An 8,208-nucleotide genomic window follows, 5' to 3' on the forward strand; every position below is an offset into this window, starting at 1 on the left:
ATTTTGAAAGAGAGAGCAGGGGAGGAGCAGAGGGGGGCAGGGGGGAAGAGAGAGAATCCTAAGCAGGCTCCGCACTGTCAGTGGAGAGCCTGACGCGGGGCTTGAACCCATGAACCGAGAGATGATGAGCTGAGCTGAAACCAAGAGTCAGACGCTTAACCAACAGAGCCACCTTACCTAAGGCTCTAATGAGGAGTGTAATTTTTGCTCAACCAAAAGGGAAGCACTGAGGAAACAGGGGTCCCTGCTGGACTGGCCATGACTGCGCACGAGTTAGAAGGTACGTGTCAACCAGTGGCAATTAGCAGCGTTATCTATGGAACTGTGACACTAGTCTCTGTGAAACCTCCCGGTGGCCTCCCTTGACAGGAAATGAGGAAGAGAGATGCCTGGCCGCTCCCACGGCACCCAGCCCATCCCTCGGCAAAGACCAGCCTCTCTACCCTTTGGCTCGAGTTGCAGAGTCGGATGCAGGTGTTGTTAGTCGGGGTCTGCTTACTCAGCAGAACGAAAGGGGAGAAGAAAAGTTCAACTCCACGTGCGCAAGGGAATGGCTCCCTAGGGGAGAGAGGAAGGTCTGGCCAGCATTCGTGCTAGGTGGAATATTTCATTAATATGGCTAGCGAGGCAGTAAGAGGGTGATTAACCTAATGTTCACATCAAATTAGTAACCCAGGGGAACGGGGAGAGAGAGAGGAGAGCCCTCTCTATCTCTGACAGGATTCCCAAAAGAACGCGTAGAAGGCTCTTTCCTCACTTCTCCCCCTAGAGATCATCTACGCACTACTCAAAATGCCTCTCAGTCTCTAGCTCCTGGGCCTGTCTGAACATCGAATCCTATTATCTTCCCTATTCCAAATCCATTTATTTAGGAGAACTTTGCTAACTCTGAGCTCTAGAATCTTGCTCATTGCATCGAAATTCTCTCTCTCTCTTTCTCTCTCTCTCTCTGAAGACAGCGTCTCTGGCCTGGGGACTAACAATGCGTGTGGTACATAGTCTGTAGTCGGTAGGTATTTGTTGAATGAGTGAACGATAAATCATTGTGTCTATCCATCCACGAGACCACGTGGAGTTTCGGAACGACCTGGCCTGATTCAGACAGGTCCAGGGGCACATCTTCGCGGGAACCCTGAATGGCCAAAGCCAAGTGCCAGCAAAGACCCCTCCAGCCCAGATAACGCCCAGCTTCCTTTCATCTGCCACTTTTCCAACAGAACTTCTCTTTGGACCAATGCTCTTCAACAGGAATACGATGCGAGACCCAAAAGCAAACCTCCTACATCGTTTTGAACTTCCTGGTATCTACATTAAAAAAGTAAAAAGAAATTGGTAAACTCAAATGTATTTTCTTTGACCCTATGTTTCCACAGTAGTATTTTAACATGTGATCGAATGAACATGGTAACCGAGAGACGCTCTATTCTTTTTTTTTTTTTTTTTTTATACGAAGTCTTTGAAACCCAGTATGTATTTGTACTTGGAGCACATCTCCATTGGGACCAGCCACACTGCCATAACCACATGTGGCCGGGTGCCACCCAGTTGTACAGGGGAACTGCGGAGCAGAATCTATAGCAACACTGATTAGCCTGCAGCTCCTGGCTGGTCAAAAGAACGTGAGCCACAGGACAGAAGAAACCATCCATCCTGGAATGAGCAGTAGTTCGTCGGAAGAGCCTTTGGCCATGACGTGAGGTTCAGCTCAGGCCTAATGATAGATGAGGACAATCAGTACCAGAGGGAAGGAATTCTGGCCTTCTCTTCGTTCAGTCTAACAGATACTTATCACACATCTGTGCTAAGAGAAGCTTTTTTCCGGTTGGGTTTTTTTTTTTTAATTCCTTACACATGCTGTATTCTGTACCCTGCTGACATAGAATCACGAGAAAATGACAGAAATCGAAGTATGGGGTAACTTGATAATGAATTTGATACTTTAAAAATACCGAAAATATCTGTTCCTCTTCCCATGTTCGTACATCATCTCCAACCATTATGGAAGCAGCGAATTTTAAATTACAGCAAAGAAGGACCAGAACTCAAAAGAAAGATTATTTCAATTTAAAAAAAGGCAACGTATGAAAACTCTTGCTGTTTTCCTACTTGCCAACCTTCTTTTCTGTGAGATCCCATAAAACCCAGCATTTTCTTGGCAAATGTATTCTCATAGTTAGGCCTCATACGCCTGTTTATATTTTCTTCCCGCGTGCTCCTGGGCTATCTTCATGTGGCTATACTGGCAGGCCGCAACACTTTGGCCATCCGTTCTCGAAGGGATTTCACTGCGATGAGTTGTTTAACACGTGGTCTCCCTGCCCTGCCTGACACTTGACGAGGAACAACCAGACGGAAGGCAAGTGATCACAGTCAGGGCTTGCACAGCCCCGGGTTCTTTCTGGGAGGCCTCTGCGGCCTGGAAGAAATTCAGGGTGCTGGGGAGTTGGTAATCCTCGCCACCTCTCCACCAGCTCACAGTAGAAGCAAGCCTTCGACCAAATTTCACCGCACACGGCAACACTTATTAAACAAGTGTTTGTTTGCAGCATGCAGGCCCCTAATGGCCTAGAAAGCTAATTTGGGAGCTTGATGAAGGCTATTTGCTGCCTGTTTAGGTGTCCAATCCCCCCTTTGGTGAAAAGCTTGTTCTAGAGAAGAGTACATTCTGTGGGCAGAATCTGTGGGCATCAGACAACAAAAACGTCCTCAAAAAACTCCATCAGAAACAAGATCATTGGGGCCAAACCCCAGGACCATCCCTAAGGGTACGGGCCTCCCTTTTACAAGGGTGAGGAGTAGTTCCAAAATATTTTTTCCTATCCACATAGCTCACATATCTCGACCTCCTTGCATTCCACTAACGAGGGCTTATTGCTAACATTTAACACACTAGTCAATAATCCTTTGTTTTCAACATTAAAAACCTGATTTCTAGGGTTCATATGCTAAAGGATAGCCTTTCGTGTGCTGAAGAATGGAGTGAACAGTTGACCAGGAATAGGTAACAAGACCTTGCAGTGGCCACCTTTGGACGATGGCTTGATTTTTCCCCACTTTACTGAGGTATACTGACAAATAAAATTGTGTATATTTGAGGTGTACCATGTGATGACTTTCTATACGTATGCGTTATGAAATGATCATCCTAACCGAGTTAATTAACACACCCATCACCTCACACCGTTGGTTATGTGTGCGTGTGGTGAGGACATATAAGATCTACTCTCCCAGCAAGTTCTTTTATTTATTTATTTATTTATTTATTTATTTATTTTTTAATTTTTTTTTCAACGTTTATTTATTTTTGAGACAGAGAGAGACAGAGCATGAACAGGGGAGGGGCAGAGACAGAGGGAGACACAGAATCTGAAACAGGCTGCAGGCTCTGAGCGGTCAGCACAGAGCCCGACGCGGGGCTCGAACTCACGGGCTGTGAGATCATGACCTGAGCCGAAGTCCCGAAGTCGGACGCTTAACCGACCAAGCCACCCAGGCGCCCCACTCCCAGCAAGTTCTAAATATCCAATACGATGTTCTTGACTGCCCTCACCATGCTGCACATTAGACCCCCAAACGTACTCATCTCATCACGAAAAGTCTACCCCCTTTGCCGACAAATCCCCACTTTCTCTAGCCTCCACTCCCAGCCCCTGGCAACCGCCATTCTAGTCTCGGTTTCCATGATTTTGACTTTCTTAGATTCTACATGTGAGATCATACAGTATTTTCCTTCTCTGGCTTATTCACTAAGTCTAATGCCCTTCAATTTTATCTGAACTGTCACAAATGGCAGGGTTTCCCCATTTGATGGCTGAATAATATTCCATGGTGTGTGTGTGTGTGTGTGTGTGTGTGTATATATATATATATATATATCATCTTGATTCATTCACTGACAGACACTTGGGTTATTTCTATATCATAGCTATTGTTAAAGATGCTTTAGTGGATGTGAGAGAGCAACCATCTCTTCCAGGGACTGGTTTCCTTTCTTCTGGATAGATACCTGGAAGTGGGATTAGTGGATGATGTGACAGTTCTTTTTTCAATAGTTAGAGGAACCTCCGTACCGTTTTCCGCCGTGGCTGCACCAATTCACATATGCACTGACATTGCACAAGGGTCCCCTTTTCTCCACATCCCGGCCCACATTTATCTCTTGTCTTTTTGAAAGTAGCCATCTGAAAAGATGTGAGGTGATATCTCACTGTGGCTTTGATTTGTATTGCCCTGATGATGGGTGATGTTGTGACCATCTTTCCGTGTACTTATTGGCCATCCATCTCTTTTAGAAATCTATCGGGGCGCCTGGGTGGCTCAGTTGGTTGAGCGGCCGACTTCAGCTCAGGTCATGATCTCGCGGTCCGTGAGTTCGAGCCCCGCATCGGGCTCTGGGCTGACAGCTCAGAGCCTGGAGCCTGTTTTGGATTCTGTGTCTCCCTCTCTCTCTGACCCTCCCCCATTCATGCTCTGTCTCTCTCTGTCTCAAAAATAAATAAACGTTAAAAAAATTAAAAAAAAAAAAAAGAAATCTATCTATTCAGGTCCTCTGCTTATTTTTTAATCAGATTACGTGTTTCCGACGTGTGTCAGATGATCATACCTGCTTAGGTGCCAACCTTTCGACTAATGGGAACAAATAATTCCACACCCTGTGCTGATTTTGAAGTAAATTTTTTCAATGTTTTATTTTTGAGAGGGATCCCACGTGTGTGCACACACACGAGCAGGGGAGAGGTGGCGGGGCGGGGGGTTGCAGACAGGGGATCCGAAGTGGGCTCTGTGCTGACAGCAGAGAGCCCGATGTGGGGCTTGAACTCATGAACCATGAGATCCTGACCTGAGAAGGACATTTAGAAACTGCAGCACCCTCTATTAGGAGAGAAGGACAGGGGACTATGGGGCAGCTGAGCTAAGGGAGAGAAACTAGTCTGGCAGCCACGGAGTTTCTGTGTGAGGTGATTATGAACAGAGCCTTGAAGGATGAGTAGGAATTGGCCACGGGAAGGAAGAGGGTGGAAGGGCCCAGGGATAGGAAGGCCCTGGTGATTGAATTGCCACAGAGAAGGAAGCAGGAGGAGCTGTGGGACACCCTAGCTTCACAGGAAACAGCTTGGCCCCAAGACCCAGGACTCGGACACAGATTTCTATCTTTAAGAACAGGCCTTCATTATCCCAAGGGCTCAGTTTCCTTTCAGGGGCCCGACAGTCTCTCCCTGTTACTTCTGACCGTGAACTTGGGCTGCGATGTCAAGGTGAACACTAAGTTCTGAAACACATTTATGTGGAATTTTGCGCCTCTGCTTTGTTTTACGTGCTGAGCTTAAGTGCGAGTGAACATAAGGTTTAACTGCTGAGCCACTTTTTTCAATGCTCATTCATGGCTCATCTCTAACTTCAAAACTGTTGCCTTTCATTCCTGGAAGGAAATGGACTTTTGAAACCGAAATCTTTCGCCCACCAAAACAAAAAACAAACAAACAAAAAACCTGCTTCTGAATCTGATTTCTTCTTTGTCTCAAAAATTTTCAGCTGGATGATCATTTTCCCACCCGATGGGGTGATGGCTGCCTCGGGGGGAGGGTCTGTAATTATCTACCTGGGGGACAGAATCACCTCCTATTGAGGCAGAGGGAGCTGGGTTCACACAATGGGCTGAAATCACTCCTCCACCTCACAGATCAATAATCAGATGTTGGAAATACCTTCTGCTGTATTTAAGTTACCACAGAACCATCAGCCTACTCACGATATTATGATCTGCTAGTTTGGTAAGCATTCAGGTATCTTCTATTTTGTCTTCCAAATCAATAAATACATCAGGACAGATGGGAATCAATAGAGCAGCTGTAACACTTGAAGAAAGCTGGTGGCTTCACCTGCCATGGCTGCGTTAGTCAATGAGAGGCAGCGCAGACAGAGCTTCTCCTGAATATCGAGGAAGTATAATTTGCTTGCTTAACAGGCTGCTGGGCCCCACCCCCAGAGCTTCTGATTCAGTAGTTAGTACTGGGGGTCCCAGAACTTGCATTTCTAACAAGTTCTCAGGGGATGCTGGTGCTGTGGGTCCACAGAGCACATTAGAGAACAAAAGAAAGAAAGGACTAGAAAAAAAGAGAAAGGGAAGGGGAGGGGAAGGAAGGGAGGGAAGGGAAGGAGAAAGAAGGAAGAGAGAGAGAGAGAGAAAGAAAAGAAAAGGAAAGAAAGAAATTGAAGGAAGAAAGAGAGGAAGAAAGGAAGGAAGAAGTCATGAGCATCAACTAACAGATCTGTTTTCTTGTCTGATGACTCTTGGCTTCTTTTTGGTTGTCTCCATAACCATGTGGGTCTCCATAGGCAGATAATCAGAGAAATGTCGATGGCGAAGAGGTTGATGGCACAGAGGTGGATATCCAGAGACCCAAGCCAAGCATGGGAGATGGCAGTGGAGCCCACAGGTGGGATGGGGAGCCCAGGCAAAGCTGTGGGGGATAAAGCCAGGTAAGCCTGGCAGGTGGAGGGGAGACCCAGAGATCTAGAATGCAAATGAATCATTTAGAAATTCTGTGACAGTACAGTTTCACTAGGGCTGGGGGGGAGCCAGAGAAACTTTCTAACACGTTCCCAGGTGACATTAGTGCTGCTGGTCACTAAACTGTTTTTGGGGTAGCAAGAGTCTAGATGGCACAGGTGAGAGGTCTTGGCATTAAACCCACGACACCTATAGCAAAAGAATTGGAAATGGTGTTTGCCAACCTCTCCCCAGAAACTTCGTGTGTTCGTGGCCCAACACGGAGCACTGGGGGTCCCAAGCTTGCAGGAGGCAAGGCTGTGTGCACAGCAGGCTAATCTACCCAGAGGCAGAAGTTTGAATGAGAAAAGAAAGTGGATTCCATTGGCCATTGACTCATAGAAGGACTTTTCCTTGTTGCTTGACTAGCATTTTTCTTTTCTTTTTTTTTTTTTAAGTTTTATTTATTTATTTTGAGAGAGAGAGAGAGAGTGCACATGCGCATGAGTGGAGGAGGGGCAGAGAAAGAATACTGAGCAGACTCCATACTGCTTAGTAGAGCCTGATGCAGGGCTTGAACTCATGAACCATGAGATCATGACCTGAGCCCAAATCAAGAGTTGGCCGTTTAACCAACGGAGCCACCCAGGCGCCCCTTGACTAGTAATTTTCAAATGTTATTTTGATTTAGTCATTCACTTGTTCAAAAATCTTCCACAGAGAGACAACAAATGTTGGCAAGGATGTGGAGACAAAGGAACCCTTGTGTGCTGTCGGTGGGAATGCAAGCTGGTGCAGCCACTCTGGAAAACAGTATTGTGTTTCATCAAACAATTTAAAATAGAGCTCCTGTATGATCCAGTATATCTCACTACCGGGTATTTACCTCGCAAAAACAAAAACACTAAATCAAAGGGATGTGTGCACCGCCATGTTTACAGCAGCATTATTTTCAATACCTGAGATAGGGAAGCAGTCCAAGTGCCCATGGATAGGGAGGTGGGCGGGGGGAGATGGGTGAAATAGGTGATGGGGATTAAAGAGTACACTTATCACAATGAAAATAATAATAATAATAATAATAGCCTTCCATGGCTACTTGCTGCTTCAGTATAAAACCACACTGTACTGGGAACAACATTAGCTCAATGTATTTTGGGTAACTTTCTTCTTTGATAGCTTAGGCTCCAAACGCCTCCCCGCTTCCTGCCATCAATCCAATGGACTATTCCACTGGAGATGAAAATAGAAACCCAGCCCATGGAGAAAGGATTCCCTGGAGGCTCTGTGCATTTCTTCTTCCCATCTTTCCTCACGCGGCTTAACAGCTTTTTGTTGATCTGATGTTATCTAGCTTTCAAGACAACACAGGAGTACCATTTCCTCCCAGATGTCTCTAACTGTTCTCTCTTCCATCCCAGCCGCACCGACTGTTAGCATCTCCTGCCGTATTTGTGGTACCCTGACTATTAAAAACTTTACGGAAACTAGATTGTTCAGTTTCTTAAAAACTTTCTCACAATTCGGCCTTGAACCTGAAGCGAGTCAAACTCAAGTAATAGACATTCCCGCAGGTACGTGTGAAAGATGAACATTCAAGGGAGCGTCATTTGTGTCTAAGGGAGTTACTTTGATAGTCCTGAGCCTTCGGTGCTAGTTTACACTCCTTAGCCTCTAAGACTTCCAGAAAATTCCAGCATTATTGGAGAAAGTGGTCC

The 8,208-nt window shown here is 45.9% G+C and overlaps 1 long non-coding RNA gene across 1 annotated transcript; it reads left to right on the forward strand.

Annotated features, from left to right (window-relative positions):
- The first annotated feature begins 667 nt into the window (after positions 1-667).
- LOC131484075 (uncharacterized) lies at positions 668-1,795 on the forward strand. The gene is made up of 2 exons (XR_009248000.1): positions 668-1,009; positions 1,218-1,795. It is a non-coding gene; the product is annotated as an uncharacterized LOC131484075 (long non-coding RNA).
- Positions 1,796-8,208: the final 6,413 nt, after the last annotated feature.

Source organism: Neofelis nebulosa, chromosome 8 (genome assembly GCF_028018385.1).
Source record: "Neofelis nebulosa isolate mNeoNeb1 chromosome 8, mNeoNeb1.pri, whole genome shotgun sequence".
In the NCBI taxonomy this organism is placed as follows: Eukaryota; Metazoa; Chordata; class Mammalia; order Carnivora; family Felidae; genus Neofelis; species Neofelis nebulosa.